The following is a 20145-nucleotide window of genomic DNA, read 5'->3' on the forward strand; positions in this document are numbered from 1 at the left end:
GTGGCAGAGCTTGCTGTGTAGAAAGAGCTCTGAAAACAGCAGCAAAGGAGTTAGGATTAAAACCAAGAATCACCTACCCAGCAAAACTGAGTATAATGCTCCAAGGCAAAACATGGATTTTCAGTAAAATAAAGAACTTTCAAGCTTTCTCAGTGAAAAGACCAGAGCTGAATAGAAAATCTGACTTTCAAACACAAGAATCAAGAGAAGCATGAAAAAGTAAACAAGAAAGAGAAACCATAAGGAACTTACTAAAGTGGAACTGTTTTGCTTACATTACTACATGGAAAGATGATGTGTATAATTTATGAGACCTTTCTCAGTATTAGGGTAGCTGAAGGGAATAGACATATATGTAGACAGAGAGCACAGGGTAAGTTGAACATGAAGGGATGATATCTAAAAATATAAAATCAAATTAAGGGATGAGAGAGGAATATATTGAGAGAGGGAGAAAGGGAGAGATAGAATGGAGTAAAGGGAGAGATAGAATGGAGTAAATTATCTCACATAAAAGTGGCAAGAAAAAGCAGTTCTGTTTGGAAGGTAAGAGGGAGCAGGTGAGTGGGAATGAGTGAATCTTGCTCTCATTGGATTTGACTTGAGGAGGGAATACCATATACTGGGTATGTTAATGGGGTATCTTACCCCACATGAAAGCAAGTGAAGGGGATAAAAAGAGGGGACAATAGAAGGGAGGGCAGATGGGGGAAGAAGTAATCAAAAGCAAACACTTTTGAAAAGGGACAGGGTCAAGGGAGAAAATTGAATAAAGGGGGACAGGATAGGAGGGAGGGAAATATAGTTAGTCTTTCACAACATGACTATTTATGGGAGTGTTTTGCATAATAATACATGTGTGGCCTATGTTGAATTATTTGCCTTCTTAGGGAGAGTGGGTGGGTGGAGAGGGAAGAGGGGAGAGAATCTGGAACTCAAAGTTTTACAAGCAGATGCCTAAAAAAAAAAAAGAAGTTGTCTTTTGCATGCGCCTGGGAATTAAGATATACCGCCAATGGGGCATAGAAATCTATCTTGCCCTACAAGAAAGTAAGGAGAAAAGGGATAGGGGGGAGGGGGAGTAGGATGACAGAAGGGAGGGCTGACTGGGGAATGAGGAAATCAGAATATATGCCATCTTGGAGTGGGGGGGAGGAGAATAGAAATGGGGAGAAAATTTGTAACTCGAAATCTTGTGGAAATCAATGCTGAAAACTAAAAAATATTAAATAATAAAGTGTGGAATTAAAAAAAAGAAAATTACATTTTAATTTCAATAGAATTAGCTTCCTTTGTATTCCTATTTTTTAAAATTATGCATTTAAAATTATTCTGAGAAGGGGTTCGTATGCTTTATCAGATTGCCAAAAGGGTCCATGATACAAAAAAGCTTAAGAACCCCTCTTGTCAGCTTCTTCCAAGAATTCTACTTTGCCATGTTTTCCCACACATTGACATTCAAGATGCAATTATAATCATATTAATATTTTTGTTGTTTTGTTTTTGTTTTTTCTTATACTCACCATGAACACTTCAAGGTGATTAGATCAAGTGTTCTAGGAAATATTTCTTGATGCCTCTTGGCTCACAATATAACCAATCCCACCAATTTCCTTTTCTTTTCTTTTGAAGAACTTGTGAGCTAGCTGTCTCTCCACTTATCTGTGACTTCTTGGTGTCTTCTGTTTTATATGAAGAGGGTCAATATGGATACAATTTAGTTCCTCAGGATCAACTCTTCATTCATTGGATGAAGATCTTAGGTCAAGAGCACAGACAGTCAAATTATCATTCATGGAGGATCTCAAAATTTGTGATTCTTCATATCTTATTCTTTTTCCCTCCATGACTTCAACACTATCACTTTAGAAGCAGAGTAGGGCCAGATTTAGAGGATCGAAATCAAACATTTTTTATGCTTCATGAGCTACCATAACCAAAAAATTCCTGACCTGATTCACCAGATTTTAGGTGATGAGTGTCCATATTTACCTAAGCTGATCTTTGGATGGTAGACCTCTGTCATAATTTGTTTCCAACACTGTACTTGGTCTGCCTATCTTGTTATCATATTTCTCATAAATCTTTCTTTAGTTTAAATAGTCCTAGTTACTTTAATTGATTGCCACATAACATGACTTAAACTCTTCCCTCCCCCTTTCCCTTCTCCCCAATGGTCATTTTACCTTAGCTTCATTTTAGCTCTCTATTGGCCTTGTTTGAATGTGATATAAAGAAAAGAATGTGATATTTCAGATGGGGTTTGATGAACAGTGGAGAGTGGGGTACAACACATATTTATTAACCCAGACAGTGATCATATTAATTTTTTGACCACCTGATTACACTGTTGATTCACACTGAGACTGTAATTCACTAAAATCCTTTTGTGGTTTCCCCCATGAACTACTTCAGCCTTCCTTGGATGGCATGAGCATTTACCATTAGAGAACTATGAAATTATTTAGATAATATTATCTAGCTATTCAGTTACTACTTTAATACTGCAAGAATCTGATTTCACTGGAGAGTTGGGGTCCATGGAGACATAGGAAGAGACCTCAGAGATCATCTGATATATTCCCCCCTTTGTTTCACAGATGGGGAAATTGAGACCCAGGGAGGTTCAGCGAATGGCTGAACATCACACAGGAAGTAAGCATAAGAGGAAGGCTCTACACCAGGTCCTCTGACTACGAGATAGATCTATGCCTTTGTGACTTACTGTGGCTGAAAATTTCATTGACCTGTAGCCAACCTCTCTGGTTTGGCCAGTCCTCATTTCTTCAGGCATACAAGGCAGTTTACCATGGGCCTTTCCAGGAAGAACCTTGAACTTGGTAGGAACTGCTAAAGCTTGGGGCAGCTAGGTGGTGCAGTGGATAGAGCACTGATCCTGGAGTCAGGAAGACTGGCCTCAGACACTTACTAGCTGTGTGACCCTGGACAGCTCACTTAATCCTGTATGCCTGGAGCCGGAGAAGGAAATGGTGGACCACTCTAGTATCTTTGCCAAGAAAACCCCAAATGGAGTCATGAAGAGTTGAACAGTACTGAAAAACACCAGAATAACAATAGGCTAAAGCTTGAGCTCCCTCTGCATAGCCTTTGAAAACTCAGGGTCATTTCTACACCATGCTTAGTATCAGAAGAGGATTTTAGTGTGTTAGTTCTATAATTAATATAAAAGAAATTAGACTGACCTGGCTTAATATGCTTAAAAGTAGCGTCATTTCATGATGTGTTAACCTTCTTTTCAGAAATAGATGGTGGCGCACATCTTAAATAAACAAATTCCACTCACTGCACAGTGTCAGACTGCTGATGATATTGGCTGACTTAAGCTACTTCATTAAAAACAAGTCCTGATATGGTGTTCTGTCCACAGAAGGAGCCCAATAGATATTGACTGACTGTGACGGTGGCAGCTGTGGGAACGGCAATGAACAGTTTGTGCCTTAATAACATTTTTCTCGGGGGAAACTAGTCAAAAACGCATCAACAAGTCATAAGAGGAAGCATGGTATAAAGGAAAGAATGCTATTTGTTGCTATTTATCAGTCGTGTCTGACTCTTCATGACCCCATTTGGGGTTTTCTTGGCAAAGATACTAGAGTGGTTTGTCGTTTCCTTCTCCAGCTCATTTTACAGGTGAGGAAGCTGAGGCAAACAGGGTTAAGTGATTTGTCCAGGGTCGCAAAAGCAGTAAGTGTCTGAAGCCAGATTTGAACTCAGGAAGATGAATCTTCCTGATTTTAGGCCCGCCCTCCGTCCACTGTACCACCTAGCTGCTCAGAATCAGAGGACTTACATTTGAATCCTAGCCATTATACTTATTACCTATGTGACCTTAGATGAGTGACTTAACTACTTTGGGCCTCAGTTTCCCTGAGTGTAAATGAAAGACTTGGACTAGATGACTCTTAAGTCCCTCTTGCTCTAAATCTATGTTCCTGTGATACTATGATTTTAAAGTGGATGCAAATATGTGCAAGAAAAATAAAGGCTATGCCTGACATCAATACTTAGATAACTCTATAACTTGGAATGGAGCTCTTGAGTATTGTGGTAGCCAAAAAAATTAACCGCTCCGTTGTTAAAGTCTACTGATAATCTTGTATCAATGCCTTATCTTCAAAGTCCAATAGGAAACTATGCTTGAATGAATTGTAATATAAATGATAATAGAAACAGTTGGGTATATGGGATAAGACATTTTATTAATATGAATTGATGATTGTTTGCTTCCAGTAAGCTCAAAGTGATTGATAATATGATTATCGTAATTGCTTGGGGATATATTTGGGGGCAGAAGCAATGATAGTATTTCACACAGGAAGAAAGAGAGGTAAAGTGAGCTTTTACGGCCTGTCCTAAGTCACACAGACAGTCTATGAAGGAAATTAGAGGAAGACATTTCATATCAACATGACCACAAAATACTTCTGGATTTTATAAATCTGGATCTGATGGCTCTGCAATATGGAAAAGCATCAGGATGAAAAAGAAATTGTGGAAGTTTTGGACCAAAACAGAGTAAATTAAGCCTATTTTCGTGATGAGAAAATGAGATCTAATATTTATTTTTGCTATACATTAAATTTTATATTTAATTTTTAGAGGGAAAATATCACAAACATTTCTGTTTTCTCACAAATCCCTGTTACATACCAGGTCCTTCAGAGCATAGTTTGAAATATGCTGAACTATAATCTGGGTCACAGAAATCCTAATTTGGTTTTCTTACCTTCAGGGATGGTGAAATGATCAAAGCTGTTCAACTATGAAACACTTTATTCCTTGCCTTCTACCTTTATGGCCATTATCTCCTCCGCTTAATTCAAGGCACTTTTTAACAGGTGTTCTGTTGTTGCCTTTCCACCTATCAAATATTCCGATGGAAATATCTAATTACAGTCACTTACAATTTGTTGTTGTTCATTTGTTTCAGTTGTGTCTGACTTCATGGCCCCCATTTGGGATTTTCTTGGTAAAGATACTGGAGTGGTCTGCCATTTCCTTTCTCCAGCTCATTTTACAGAAAACTGAGGCAAATAAGGTTAAGTGACTCACTCAGGGTCACACAGCTAGTAAGTGAAGCCATATTTGAACTTGGGAAGATGAGTCCTCTTGACTCCAGGCCTGGCACTCTGTCCACTTTGCCTCTTAGATGCCCCCTATTCACAACTTAGTATGAATTATATTCAACATGTTACCTTTGCCTAGGGTTCTTTGCATCTAAACCTTCTATATAATTGTGTGATGCAAAGCTTTGTCTTTTGCATAAGGAAATTGAATTATTAGTGAGTAGGTGTTTGAAGTATTTTTTGGCTTGGGTTTTTTTTCTTCTATCAATTTCTGAAATCATGTTCAATAAGCAGGTATAATCTTTGAGTAACCCTAAAGTAAATTAGGTTCACCAGTCAAGCTACTGTTTATTAACATTATTTGTTCACTAATATCCAAAACTAGGTAAGAAAATCCTTGAAAATTCAAAATGGTTTATGATTTGTGTAAGTGCTGCTAACACTCAACCTTCCAAAAAGCGATCATAGCAATGTTCTCCCATAGAGGTATGACTGGGACAGAAGAGCAGTAGAATTTTCTTTTCCATGTGATTATAAACAGCTTTTAAAGACTGCATTCTTTTTGAATTACATCTTTACTAACTACTTTTCTATATTCGGTTTCTAGATAAAAGGGAAAGGAACAGAGAAAAAAACCTTTTTTTTTACAGAAGATAAAAGTAACTGAGTTCCAAGGGTGTCTGTAATCACTTCTCCTTGTGTGTGGTTCTATTTTAATATGTTAGGAAAAGGAAAGAAAATAGAAACAATTTGCTTTAAATTTCAGATAAGATTATACCACAAAAACATCAGAAAGAGCTAAAGTACAGTAAAAAGAACAGAAATGTTTTAGGGATTTAAAAAAATATTAAGTCAAAGCTCTGAGCAAATACATCCTGAAAGAAATCAGGAGATCCCTGTGGTAAAATATGAAAAATTGTAGCCATTCTCTACATATGGGGGATTGTTTATCATTGATGATGTGGGTTATGATAAGTGAAATATAGTTTAGCTGAACTTCAAATAGGCTAGAAAGTCTGGGAGAGTACTGTCATGAATCAACAGCCACTTCCAGGCTTCCCTCTCTACCACAGGGGAGTGAGCTCATTAGAGGAATTTTAGTTGCCTTCTGAGACTGAAGTTGTGATACAAAGCATCCCTGCTCACCTCCTACTTTGGTTTGCTATATCTGTAACAACACAAAACCCACCAAAGAACCACACAAGACACGTAAGGAATAAAGGCAAATTACAAATGGGTGTATGTGTTTGGGCATGGGGGCAGTGCGGGAAGGCAAGGCAGTTTGACAGCCAGAGCCAACCACACACACACACACACACACACACAGAAACACACACACACACACCCACACACACACACCCACACCCACACACACACGTACAAACACAATCTCTCTCTCTCCCTCTCTACCCCCTCACTTCTCCCCTCCCTTCTCTCCTCTTCTCTCCTCTCCCTCTCCCCTTCCTTCTCTCTTCCTCTCTTTCCCCCACTCTCCCCACCCCCAAACCAGAAACCAAACAACAGTACTGCTCTGTCATCTGCCCTTTGGCCTAGCAATACACCCTAATGATCCAGACCCTTGCCATGACACTTGTTTGAGTACTTCCAAATCTTTCTATTCACCCTGAAATGAAACTCTCTTATGAGTGAAGGGGCCAACTTTGCACAACTCTGCCTTACTTAAATCTAGTTGGTGTACAAGTCAGGACAACACCTTCATGTCACTGGAGGAACAACATTCTCATGTGTGTTATTTCCCCCAACTATAGAATGAGCTCTTTAAAATCAGGGGCTGTTTTGTTTTTTTCTATCTGTACCGTTAGCATACATCATAGTACTGGGCACTTGCATCTCAATAAATGCTTTTTTTCACTTCTTCATTCATCCATAAAGCTCTTTCCTTCAGTCTTAGCTGATCTTTGCTCCTAACCTCTTCCAGACTCTGGTAGCTGTTACCAAGGATCAGCTGGTTGGAATGTGACACTAGTTCTTTAGCACTGACCCTCCTAAAATAATCCATCGTTTTAGCCCTAGTGTGATTAGAAACTGCTTGGCCTCATCTCTCCTGGGCACCTGCAGTGTGTTACTACACCCCCACCAACTCAGTTCAGCATCAGGTTCTTCTAGGGAGTTTCCATCTCATTACACCCTCCTCCCCCCCACTAGCTGAAAGAGTTATTCCCCATCAAACTTCACCTTTCATTGTGCTTATTTATATTACATGCCTTATAGTATACTATAGGTTCTGTGGAGGCAGGAACTGTGTTGTTTTCATCTTTCTAGCACCAACAGCTCTTACAATGCCTTGCACATAGTAGGTGTTCATTATGGATTCTTAGGACTATGGATCTAGAGCTGTAAGAGATGTCAAAAAACATATAGTTCAACTCCCTTTATTTTACAGCTTAAGAAACTGAGTCCTAAAAAAAATTTAACAACACCTGAATCCTAGGGAGGTTAAGCGACTTGTCCAAGGTCAAAAAGCTAAGTGTTTACTCAATATTCCTCTAGAGAAGAGATGAGGATCTACCTCCTTTCTTTGCACAAGTGAAAGATTAGGGCACAGAACATTGTATTCACTGTCAGAAAATGGAGCCTCTTAGTTGGTCTTGTTTGACTTTATCTTTTTTATGGCTCCTTCACTAGGTGGAGGAGTATATCCAGAAATGATATAAAAACAATTATCAATAAAACAAAAAAAAGTTTTGTTTTTAAGAATTGAATTGAGAACAAAGGCTATTATTATGTGTTTTGGAGAGTAAGATTTGTTTTTTTTTTCTTTCTGAAGTAGGTATACTATTAGAAAGCTACAGATAAATATAATTTATTTTTCCTTAATTGGCAACAATTGTACCTTTATAATTGCCTTTTAAAGTCCATGAAAGAACCATCATCTATGTGACCTAATTTTCAGGCCCCAACTGTGCTACTAATTGGGCGGTATCTTTAGGCCAACCTATTCCACTTTTTTATTCCTCGGTTTCTTTGTAAATGGAAAGCCTCACACTTGTCACTTCCCTTTCTCCAACTGTTGGGAAGATTAATGGGATAATATGTTTTAAGACTATCGAACTCATTGGAAGAAAGGGACTCTATACACGCATCACATTTTATTCTTATTTATTCTGATGCTGTAGGGAAATGATGCCAAGTAGGTACAGCTGGACCTTGCGCTGAAGAGAGAGAAGTGGCCAGTGGGGTGGGGCCAGGAGCCTCAAGCAATTTATCTTGCACCTGCAACAAGCATTTGTATTCTTCAGTAGCTTGCTTTTTCTTCAAGCACGCTGAAAATGTGGCCCCAGGTACTTTTCTAATTTATTCTTTGAGCTTGTATTCTTATAGATTTGTTTTCTTTCTATCTGAAGTTCCTTGTAATTTCAGTATCCTCATAGAACGCAAAATTTATATTTCTCTTAGTAAAGCAGGTCGTGGAAAAACCGTGAGGTTCTATCTTGGGTGAAAGGTGAGAAGAGTAAACTTCAAGAGGCTAGCAATGACCTTGAGCTAAAGTTACAGAAATTGAGATGAGTGTCTGTTAAATTCCTCTACTCATAAATAAAGAGTCTGAGTGCCAGGGATTTGAGGCACCTAGGCAGCATAGTGTGGGCACTGGGAAATTTAGAGTCAGGAATACCTGGGTTCAACGACTGCCTCAAACGTGTAATAATTATGTGTGTGATTCTGGAAAATAATAATTACTGTTAATAATAATGATAGTAAGCATTTACATAGCACTTCAACCTTTGCAAAGCACTATAGATACATATATGCATGTATATATACACATATGGATGTGTATACACACATGTATACATGTATGTATACATGCATGTGTAAATATGTATTGTTCAGTGGTGGGATTCAGCCAGTTTGCATGGGTTCAGTATAACTGGTACCTACTTTTAGGTTGAGTTCAGTAAATCAGTTGTTAGCGGGGGTGGGACCTGTGCCCGCCACATCAGCAGTGGGAATGGCTCCTCGGCTCGGTTCCATGGAGAACTGGTTGTTAATTTATTTGAATCCCACCACTGTACGTGTGCGTGTGTGTGTGTGTGTGTATATATATATATATATATATGTGTGTGTGTGTGTGTGTGTGTATAGGTGTGTGTATATATATATAGGTGTGTGTGTGTATATATATATAGGTGTGTGTGTGTATATATATGTATATAGTTGTGTGTGTATATATATAGGTGTGTGTGTATATGTGTATATAGGTGTGTGTATATATGTGTGTATATACGTATGTATATATATACATATGCATGTATATATTTATACATATATGTGTATATATACACACATGTGTGTATATATGTATATATATGTATATATTTATACATATATATGTATATACACACACACACATACATATAGTGCGTGCATATGTATCTGTATCTCTATTTATCTGTCTATAATTTATCTTCACAATAACCCTTTTGGAAAAGCTCTATTATTATCCCCATTTTCCAGATGAGGAAACTGAGAATGAGAGTTAATCCAGGGTCACACAGCTAGTAAGTCTCTGAGTCAGGATTTGAACTCTAGTATTCCTGAATCCAAGTCTAGCACTCTATATACTATGCCTGCTAGCTTCCTTGTCACTTAATCAGCAATTCATTTGTCCTCTCACTCAGGGTCCATTTCCTCATTTGTAAAATGAGGATAATAGAGGCACCTACTTCACAGGGTAGTTGCATGGATCCAATGAAATAATATATAAAACTGCTTTACAAACGGTAAATTCAGGTATAAATATACTAGCATTTACACTTATATATTATTTAATTTTGTGATAATATTATATGTTATTAGTATTTTTTAATGGCAGCAGTCTCTTTGGATTTGGAAATATTTACTGGCCAGGCAAGAATGTGACATGTCAAAGTTGTTTTTTTAATCAATGGGAAAGAAGCCAGAGCAGTATATTGGTGTGGAACATTTTATACCGTTTTACCTCATTTTTAATTTCAACCAGACCCAGAGCCTGAATTAATGAGTAACTGGAAGAAGATCCAGGACCTGGGCTTCTTTGTTCTCTAAAGTTTGCTCATTCAACAAGGCCAGATCAGACTGACCTAAGGACATTCCTTCCCCTGTTAGCCATTAAAGGATGAGACCCTAATTCCAAGAAGACCACTTCACTTAATATTCTATGGGTATATACTTTAACTGACCTTTGTCAACATTCTTTACAACCCTATTCCATTAAGGAAAATCCTCTTCTTGTATCATGGTTAAACATACATGGGGGCCATAAAGGTGAGGTAACACAGGCTTGCTGGGTCTGCTAAACTAATGTATATAAGTTTTCTTATTCCTTTGTTCAGACAGCCAGAGCTTATGCTCTGACTCCTTGTACGTACAAGTAAGCTAGCTTAGCTATGCTTTAAGGGAAAATAATAAACAACATGCATTGTTCTATCACCTAGCTCTGCTGTTTCCTTCAACCAAACTTTCAGGTTTAACATTGGGTAGAGGGCAAACCCTAAGACAGAACCTGGAGACCCAAAATGCCCTAGGCAAAGAGCAAAGTCTAGATCTGAGATTCTTAACTCTGAGGGGTCCGGGGATAGATTAGGAGTCCATGAACTTGGAAGGCAAAAAATGCAACTTTATTGTTATTAACGTCTAACTGAAATTTAGGATTTCTTTCCATTGATAACATTCTTTTGAGATGGGGCCCATAGGCTTTACCAGATTGCCAGAGAAATCTGTGACAGAAAATGGTTAAGAACTTCTGGTCATTCATCGTCAGACAATGTGGCAGATCTGTCAGTTTGTACAAGGGAGAATGGTCAGCCCTAACACAGTGAATCTCAATTTTATCATCTATAAAATGGAGATAATAAACATCTGCCTCATTTACCTCCCATAAGGCATAAGGTTGTGGTAGGGATGAAATGAGATAACCTGTATAAACTATTTTATAAACTGCAAAGTTCCACATTAACATAATTATTATAAAAAGAACATAAATATTCCACTCCACTGCTTTCCTTAAAAGAACCAGGTGTTTCTTGGGTGTTTTTTTTTCAGATGTAAACTTTAAAAACAAATTAATCTTCTGCTTGAGTTGCTTTGATGTGAACAGTAATGCAATTTGGAGATATATCTGGTATTGAAAAACACATAGCGAAAGAGTGAGGCTTGTGAGATTACCATAGGAAGTTCTATAGAACTTGAATCCTCTCCCTATCTTGGCTTTGCTGTCCATTTGGCTCATCTGAGTGCTCACTGAGGGAAGAACCTTCCTCCTCAATCCGAATCCTTCCCCTTTCAACAAAAATAGCTATCACTTGCTTCCCTTTCCCATCGGATGATTTTCCTATTGCACATGCATGACACTTTTCCTTTAATGAAGAGTCAGTGACTCAAATCCTTTTCTCTTCTTTCCACCTGTAAGTCCTTAATGTCTACTTGTAAAATGCAGATAATAACTCTCCAGCTACTTCTGGCCTTGAGCCCCTGCTATTGTCAGTAGGACTTGAATGGGGTTTCTGGCCCACCTGGAAGAAGAACACATTGAGTGCCTTGGAGTGACAAAGAAAACCTGAAACTCTGGTAGCACAGGGTGGAACCGCATCTGGCACTTAGAAATTATCATTGACATCCCATTGTGAATCTAAGAAAGTACCTGGGACATGCAATCTACTGAACAAATATCACATCCAGAGAGATTTGCCTCTTAGTTATCTTGGAATTTTTCAATGCAAAAGAATTGCTCTAAGTTTGCAGGCTTGTGAGTTAGTATTGAAATTATGATCATGGTAATTCCTTACTTTGGGATATGCATTTTTATTACGTGTGTGTGTGTGTGTATGTATCTATATCTATATTTATTACCTATATGTACACTTGGATGAATGAAAAAGCATTTATTAAGACCCTCCTAGGTTTTGAATGCCAGGGATGTTGGGTGGGGGAAGGGATGGAAACAAGATTTGGCAAGTAATTGAATATGTGAAGAAAAGGAACATAAAGTTGTAAATTTGGGTGACTGGAAAGATTGTGGTGTCTTTACTAGCACTAGCTAAATATGGAGGAAAGGTGGGTTTGGGGCTAAAGATAATGGACGTATTAAGTTTGAGATGCCCAGTTTGATATATCTAATAAGCAGTTAGAGATATATGACTAGAGCTCAGGATAGAGGGCAGGACTCTGTAAATTTAGGACTCGGATGATATTAAAACCATCAACAACGTTGAAACTCTACCACCAACAAGGCGTTTAAAATGAATGAACATGGTCTTGTTTTCTTGGATTAGCAACATGTTACAAGGAGATGAGCAATGGATTTGGAGTCAGAAGATCTGGGTTCAAATTTTACCTCTGTCTCAGTGACTTTGGGCAAGTCACTAAAATTCTATAGGGCTCAGTTGCATCAACCATAGAATGAATTGGTTGGATGAGATGGCCTCTGAAATCCCTTTTCAGCTCTAAATCTATGGTCTTGTGCTGCTATGAAATAATAGCAGGTACATTTACCTGTAGCAATCACTATTTTAAGTTGTTCTTAACTGTTTTGAAGATTTTTTTTGGTTTTCTTTGTTTTGTTTATAAATGTTCGGTTTTACCTGGAAGATTTTTTTCTGTTGCTTTTTATTTTGCTTGTACTGTTTTCTTCTTCATATGCTAAAATGCTTCTATCTGTTTTTAAGTTCAAATGTATCAAAAAAGAAAGTGTTCAGAAACCAAAAGAATGTAAATCATTGGCATTTTCCTTATATTCAGTCAAAATCTATCAAGGTGCAACTTTCACTTCTGTGCTGTGGGACATGTGCAGAACAAGTTTTAGTGTCTCTTCCACAGATGAGGATGATGGTGCCCTGATGATTCTGAGACCCAAAGAGCTGACGTCACTTCTTCTTTTTAAATTTTTTTTTATTTTTGGCAGGGCAATTGGGGTTAAGTGACTTACCCAAGGTCATACAGCTAGTACATGTGTCAAGTGTCTGAGGCCAGATTTGAACTCAGGTCCTCCTGACTCCAGTGTTGGTGCTCTACTCACTGTGCCACCTAGCTGCCTGAGAGTCACCACTTCTCTGAAAAAACCAGTTACAATTGACATTTGGGATGCCCTACCCAACCTGTTTCTTAGGACAATTGGTGAAGTCAACAAGCATTTCCTTAGTGCTTACTATGCCACAGGCACTGTGATAAGTGCTAGGAATACAAGCAAAAAGAAAGACCCGTAAGAATATTGCATTTTAATTGGGAGAAGGGGAAGACAATACTCAAAAAGAAGTTGAAAAGTATGTGTTGGTGAGAGAAAATACTCACAAAGGGCATCATGGAAAAACAAGTTTATGAGGTACAAGAGTGGGACCAGAGAGGAATGAAGAAGAGAACATGGCTGACTTGGTCCCTTCTTTAAGATGGAGGTTGCAGGAGGAATTGACCAATCAAAGAAAGGAGTTACAGGGGAGGAGAAATCTTTTGGGGTGAGATGGCTTCTGGGGAATGCTAGAGAAATATTGCTGTTACTGTATGAAAAAAAAAAAAAGGAAATTTATGGAGTCAGGAGTGGAGGCCGGAGGAGAATTGGTATGCTTTTGGTTGTTTCAGAGAAGCTGTGAAATTTTAATGATTGATTTCTGGTTGGGAAAAAATTCCAGATGTGCTTTATGGAAGAGCTCAGCCAGGATATGACTACAGTCTCTCCCTCCCTCAAACAATTAACCATCCCAGCATCTGAAGAGAAAAAGAGGAAGGAGCAAACAAACATCTTCAGACAGATGATGCGTTACCAAATGTTCACTCCCTTAACTTAAATGTGAGTAATGGTTCTAATAAAAAGAGCCGGGCAATTCAAGCATAGAGTCAAATTCATGCTTCATAGACAATATTTGATTTCACTAGGCTGCAGTCATATCCAGGTATCCTGATAATATCATGTGTAAATATTGTGTCCTTAGGAATGGAGAGACGGGAGCCCTCCCGTGCCATTTGTGGTATTGAAAGCTGAGTCAAGAGCACATGAACACCTCAGCAAGAGGCAGGGAATTAAAAAAGCATATTAGCGTGGAACTGTGTTTATTTGATCTCATAATTAACATTAGGCATAACTGCCACAGCTATGATTAGAATGTATAATCTCAAGTCCCATTAAGTCCTGTACTCCCCATCTCAGTAGGCTCTTGGCATCAGCTAATTAACACAAAGGTCATTGTTCTCATTTTTAGAATACCAACAGATTGTTGAAACAGCACAACCCTGATTATGCTGATAGATCTAGAAGACAGCATGAATAGGGCCTTCCGTTCCACTATAGGTTCGAGCTCATTCTAACCACTCTCCTTAGTTTTATGAAAGAGAAAATGGGGAGAACCAAACAAAACCACTCTGAACAGAGGATGTGCTGGTAGAGGTTAACTCCTTTAGCCTTCAAGTGAATGATGGTTCCAGATAAAAGAGATGAAGGTAATTTGCGGGTATAATCAACAGATGACAGATTCCCCCAGGTGCTCTCTGCAAGGAAGTGATCCAGGATGTAGGTTGCTGAAAAAAGAGACCAGCAGCTGGAGCTCTTTCTCAGGAACCAAAATGGATGGGGTGGGGGAGCAGGATGATACTTTCGAGCTGAAGGGGGGTGTAAGTATCACAGGACTGAAATGAAATCAATGTGCTTAGTGAGTTCCATTTTTTAAATTTTTCATTGTGACCATGAGAATAAACAGAAGTTATTTCTAGTAAAACAATAAAAAAGGTCGACTTCTTTTCTGACTTCGCCCTCTTGTGACTTCATCTATCTATAACTTTCTTAATTAGTTCTGATTGATCATAATTCTGCTTGCTTCTTTAGGCACAGGGTTTTAAAATGCCACCCAAAGAATTAAGTTTCAAATGTCAACGAGATAGCTTTATAAAAGCCAATGGTTCCATGGGGCAGCCATAAATACCAAGAACCCTAATGAGATCTTTGGACACCGCAGTTGAAGCCTGCTTCTTCTCTTAGAGTCAGGATGATGTCAGTTAATTCTTTTAAAAACCTTAGTGGCTTTGCCTCCTCTAAACAAAGATTTAAGAACAGAATATAGAATTGGATGTCTTACCTTATTTAAATCACAGCTACATACAGCTTTTTAAATATCTTGATGTAAACTTACTATTTAGTGCAGGAAACAAATTAAAAATGTATGTTACATATGAGAACCATGTGTAGAATGTTAAAAAAAAGGCCAATATTGTTGTTGGGTGTCTCTCATCTGAGGGAAGGAAGGAAGGAAACAAGCATTTAAGTGCCTACTACATTCCAGGCATTGTGCTAAGTGTTTTTTTACAAGTATTATCACATTTGATCCTTACAACAACTTTGGGAGATAGTTTACTCACCTGTAAAAGGAGGATAATAATAGTACCTGAGTCAGACAAAGGTTGGCTGAGCTCATATGGCTAGTAATCATCTAAAGTCAGATTTGAATCCAACTCCCTGACTCATTGCTCAGTTGTTGCACCTGCTACCTGTCTCATAGAAACTCATGGAGGTGTTCTTTTCTCCCCCAAATATTTAAGACATCTAGCTCTCTGAAAAGTATTACGATATAACAACTAAGAAGACTAGTCTCAGAATCAGGAAGATCTGGGTTTGAGTCCTACTTTTGATACATTCTGCCTGTTTGATGTTGGGCAAATCACTTAGATTTTCAGTATCCCTAAGCTGCCATCTAATTACTCGTTATCATTATTGGAACAAAAATTGACACCCCGGTCTGCTATCATAATGCTATCATAGTTGGATTTTCTATACTAGTAGGTCACAGTGCTCAAGAAATACTCTTTCAACAATACCTCCCCCCCAAAAACTCTGACCCATACATATACATGATGGTTCCTTGTTGGTCCTTGAATTTATGGAAAAACCTGAATTCTAAATCTTGATTGCTTCTCTTCCAGTGTTGGTGTTCTGTCTTTCTTATCTCCCTGCCCTATCGTCGAATTGAATTTGCTGCAAATATTGCTGTGGCTTGTCTAAGAAACCTGCCCACGATAAATGTCTGTATTCTGTGAAATTGTCAGAATATGTATTGTTCTTTCCCTTTTCCTGTTTCTTTAGCTCCAATTAGGAGAATATAAATGCCTCCAGTAGAATGTAAACTCCAAGAGGCACTTATTGGACTGTGTTGTTTTTGCCTGTGTATCTAGTATTTAGCAGATCTGTGGATATATTTGTGGAATGCAATCACTTTTAATTAAGCTCCTTGAAGAGGATACAAGAGGAAGGGGAACAGAGAAGCCTCAGTTGTCTTAAACTCTGCTCTTCTCTAGGTTGGTGCCTGAAAGTTCATGATCCCTTTCAGAATGGTCACAGGCTGATCCTGGAGGTTTCCTCCTCAGACAACATTCAATGGCACCTTTCCCTTCCATCCCACCCAAGTTAATTCCAGCAACTCCTGATTGTGCCAAAACATATCAAGAGGTGTTTGTTTTCATCTGCTTTCCCTTAGAATAGCTTATTAAAAAGAAAGGTCAGGCATTGAATTAGAGACTGTCATAGGTATGAGTATTAACTCCAGAACCCTCTATGGTTTTTAACTTCCCTATATTTCAGCCAATCAATCAAAATTGTAGAAATAGTGGAGACCTGATAGGTTCTAGGATCACATGATTTAGAGCTGTGAGAAAGTTTAGTGCTCATGTAGTTTAGTCTCCTAAATTAAGGAGCGTGACCTTGCCTCCTCCAAGGAGGCTAGTAACTGGCAGAGCTTGGGATTCAAAGCTAAGGCCTCTGACACCAAATCCTATGAGTTTCTTTTTCCTAGATCATGTTACCTGCCATTTAGGATGGCTAAGTAGAGCAGTAGATAGAGTGCTATCCCCTGAGTCAGGCAGATGCAGCCTCAGAAACCTAATAGCTGTGTGACCCTGGGCAAGTCATTTCACCATTTGCCTCAGTTTCTGCATCTGTAAAATGAGTTGGGGAAGGAAATGGTAAACCACTCTAATATCTTTGCCAAGAAAGCCCCGTATGGGAGCACAAAGAGTTGGGTATGGCTCAAATGACTGAACAACAACCTGCCCTTAGAGTCAGTCTTTACGCAAATTATGAATCTTATCTACAGTATCTCTAACAAATAGTTAATGAGTTTCTATCTGAAAGCCCTCAAGTGACAAAGAATTCATTACTCTACTGAGATAGTACATTCCATTTGGGGGTAACTGCAGTTTTTAAGAATATTTTTTCTTATGTTTAAATAAAATCAACCTTTCGGTTATTTCCAGCTGTTACTCTTTCCTCTGGGGTCCCTAGAACAAATTTAATACCTCTGAACCTGATCTTCCCCAGGCTAAACATCCCCAGTTCATTCAACTGATCCTTTTATGACATGGTTTCCAATTCTTTTCCCAGCCTGGTTGCTCTTCTCTGAATGCATTCCACCTTGCCAATACCCTTCTAAAATAGATTTCTCAGGGGAGAAAGGAGATTTCATAATCAATAAGGAAGAAAGCACAATTTTTTGAAGTTTGTTAGATGGGGCTCCAAATATATAACCTTATATCACTGGATGCTGTGATTGGATCCAAAAATTTCTTTACCTTTCCTTGTCTTCCTGAGTTCTACCTATTTATTTATTTATTTTCCAAAAAAAAAACCCCATTATTTATTTAATATTTTTAGATTTCAGAATTTTTACAAGAGTTTGAATTATGCAATTACGCATTTTCTCCCCATATCTACCCTCCCCCCAACTTCAAGATGGCATATATTCTGGTTGCCCTGTTCCCCAGTCAGCCCTCCATTCTGTCACAGCACTCTCCGCCCCATTCCCTTTTCCCTTACTTTCTTGTAGGGCAAGGTAGATTTCTATGCCCCATTGCCTGTATATCTTATTTCCTAGTTACATGCAAAAACTTTTTTTGAACATCTGCTTTTAAAACTTTGAGTTCCAAATTCTCTCTTCACTTCCCTCCCCACCCAGCCTTCCTAAGAAGCAAGCAATTCAAAACAGGCCACATGTGTATTGTTATGCAAAGCCCTTCCACAGTACTCATGTTGTGAAAGGCTAACTATATTTTGTTCTTTCCTATCCCCCTTTATTCGATTTTCTCCCTTGACCCTGTCCCTTTTCAAAAGTGTTTGCTTTTGATTACCTCCTCCCACTATCTGCCCTCCCTTTTATTGTCCCCCATTTTTATCTCCTTCCTCCTTCTTTCCTGTGGGGTAAGATACCCAATTGAGTGTGTATGTTATTCCCTCTTCAGGTCAAATCTGATGAGAGCAAGATTCACTCATTCCCCCTCACCTTCCTTCTCTTCCCTCGAACAGTCCTGCTTTTTCTTGCCACTTTTATGTGAGATAATTTACCCCATTCTATCTCTCCCTTTCTCCCTCTCTATATCCCTCTCTCATCCATTAAATTGATTTTATTTTTTTTTGGATATCAATCCTTCATATTCAACTCACCATGTGCCCTCTGTGTGTGTGTGTGTGTGTGTGTGTGTGTATGTATATGTGTATATATATGTATATTGCCTTCCACTACCCTAATACTGAGGTCTCATGAATCACACACATCATCTTTCCATGTAGGAATGTAAACAAAACAGTTCAACTTTAGTAAGTTCGTTATGATTTCTCTTTCTCAATTACCTTTTCATGCTTCTCTTGATTCTTGTGTGTGAAAGTTAAATTTTCTATTCAACTCTAGTCTTTTCACTGAGAAAGCTTGAAAGTCCTCTATTTTATTGAAAATCCATATTTTGCCTTGGAGCATGATACTCAGTTTTTCTGGGTAGGTGATTCTTGGTTTTAATCCTAGCTCCATTGACTTCTGGAATATCATATTTCAGGCCCTTTGATCCCTTAATGTAGAAGCTGCTAGATCTTGTATTATTCTGATTGGGTTTCCACAATACTCAAATTGTTTCTTTCTGGCTGCTTGCAGTATTTTCTCCTTGAGAAAAACATTATTTTCTTCCTTGAGCTCTGGAATTTTGCGACAATATTCCTAGGAGTTTTCTTTTTGGGATCTATTTGAGGAGGCAATTGGTAGATTCTTTCAATTACTTTCTTCTATTTCTCTCTGGCTCTAGAATATCAGGGCAGTTCTCCTTGATAATTTCTTGAAAGATGATATCTATGCTCTTTTTTTTTTGATCATGGCTTTCAGGTAGTCCAATAATTTTTAATTTATTTATTTAACATAATTAGTTTTCAGCATTGATTTTCCCAAGAGTTTGAATTACAAATTTTCTCCCAATTTCTACCCTCCCCCCCCACTCCAAGATGGCGTATATTCTGGTTGCCCTGTTCCCCAGTCAGCCCTCCCTTCTGTCACCCTACTCCCCTCCCATCCCCCTTTCCCTTCCTTTCTTGTAGGGCAAGATAAATTTCTACACCCCATTGCCTGTGTATCTTATTTTATAGTTGCATGCAAAAACTTTTTTTTTGTTTTTGAACATCTGTTTTTAAAACTTTGAGTTCCAAATTCTCTCCCCTCTTCCCTTCCCACCCACCCTCCCTAAGAAGTCAAGCAATTCAACATAGTCCACATGTGTATCATTATGTAAAACTCTTTCACAATACTCATGTTGTGAAAGACTAACTATATTTTGCTCCTTCCCAACCCATCCCCCTTTATTGAATTTTCTCCCTTGACCCTGTCCCCTTTCGAAAGTGTTTGTTTTTGACTACCTCCATCCCCATCAACCCTCTCCTCCATCATCCCCCCCTTTTTTAATCTTCTTTCCTCTTCTTTCCTGTGGGGTAAGATTCCCAATTGGGTATGTATGGTATTCCCTCCTTGGGCCAAATCTGATGCGAGCAAGATTCACTCATTTCCCCCCTCACCTGCCCTCTCCCCTCCTCCCACAGAACTGCTTCCTCTTGCCTCCTTTATGCAAGATAATCCACCCCATTCTATCTCTCCCTATCTCCCTCTCTCAGTATGTTCCTCTCTCATCCCTTAATTTGATTTTATTTCTTTTAGATATCTTCTCTTCATCTTCAACTCACCCTGTGCTCTCTCTCTCTCTCTCTCTCTCTCTCTCTCTCTATATATATATATATATATATATATATATATATATATACCCACATAGATATATACATACA

Source organism: Trichosurus vulpecula, chromosome 4, assembly GCF_011100635.1.
Source record: "Trichosurus vulpecula isolate mTriVul1 chromosome 4, mTriVul1.pri, whole genome shotgun sequence".
In the NCBI taxonomy this organism is placed as follows: Eukaryota; Metazoa; Chordata; class Mammalia; order Diprotodontia; family Phalangeridae; genus Trichosurus; species Trichosurus vulpecula.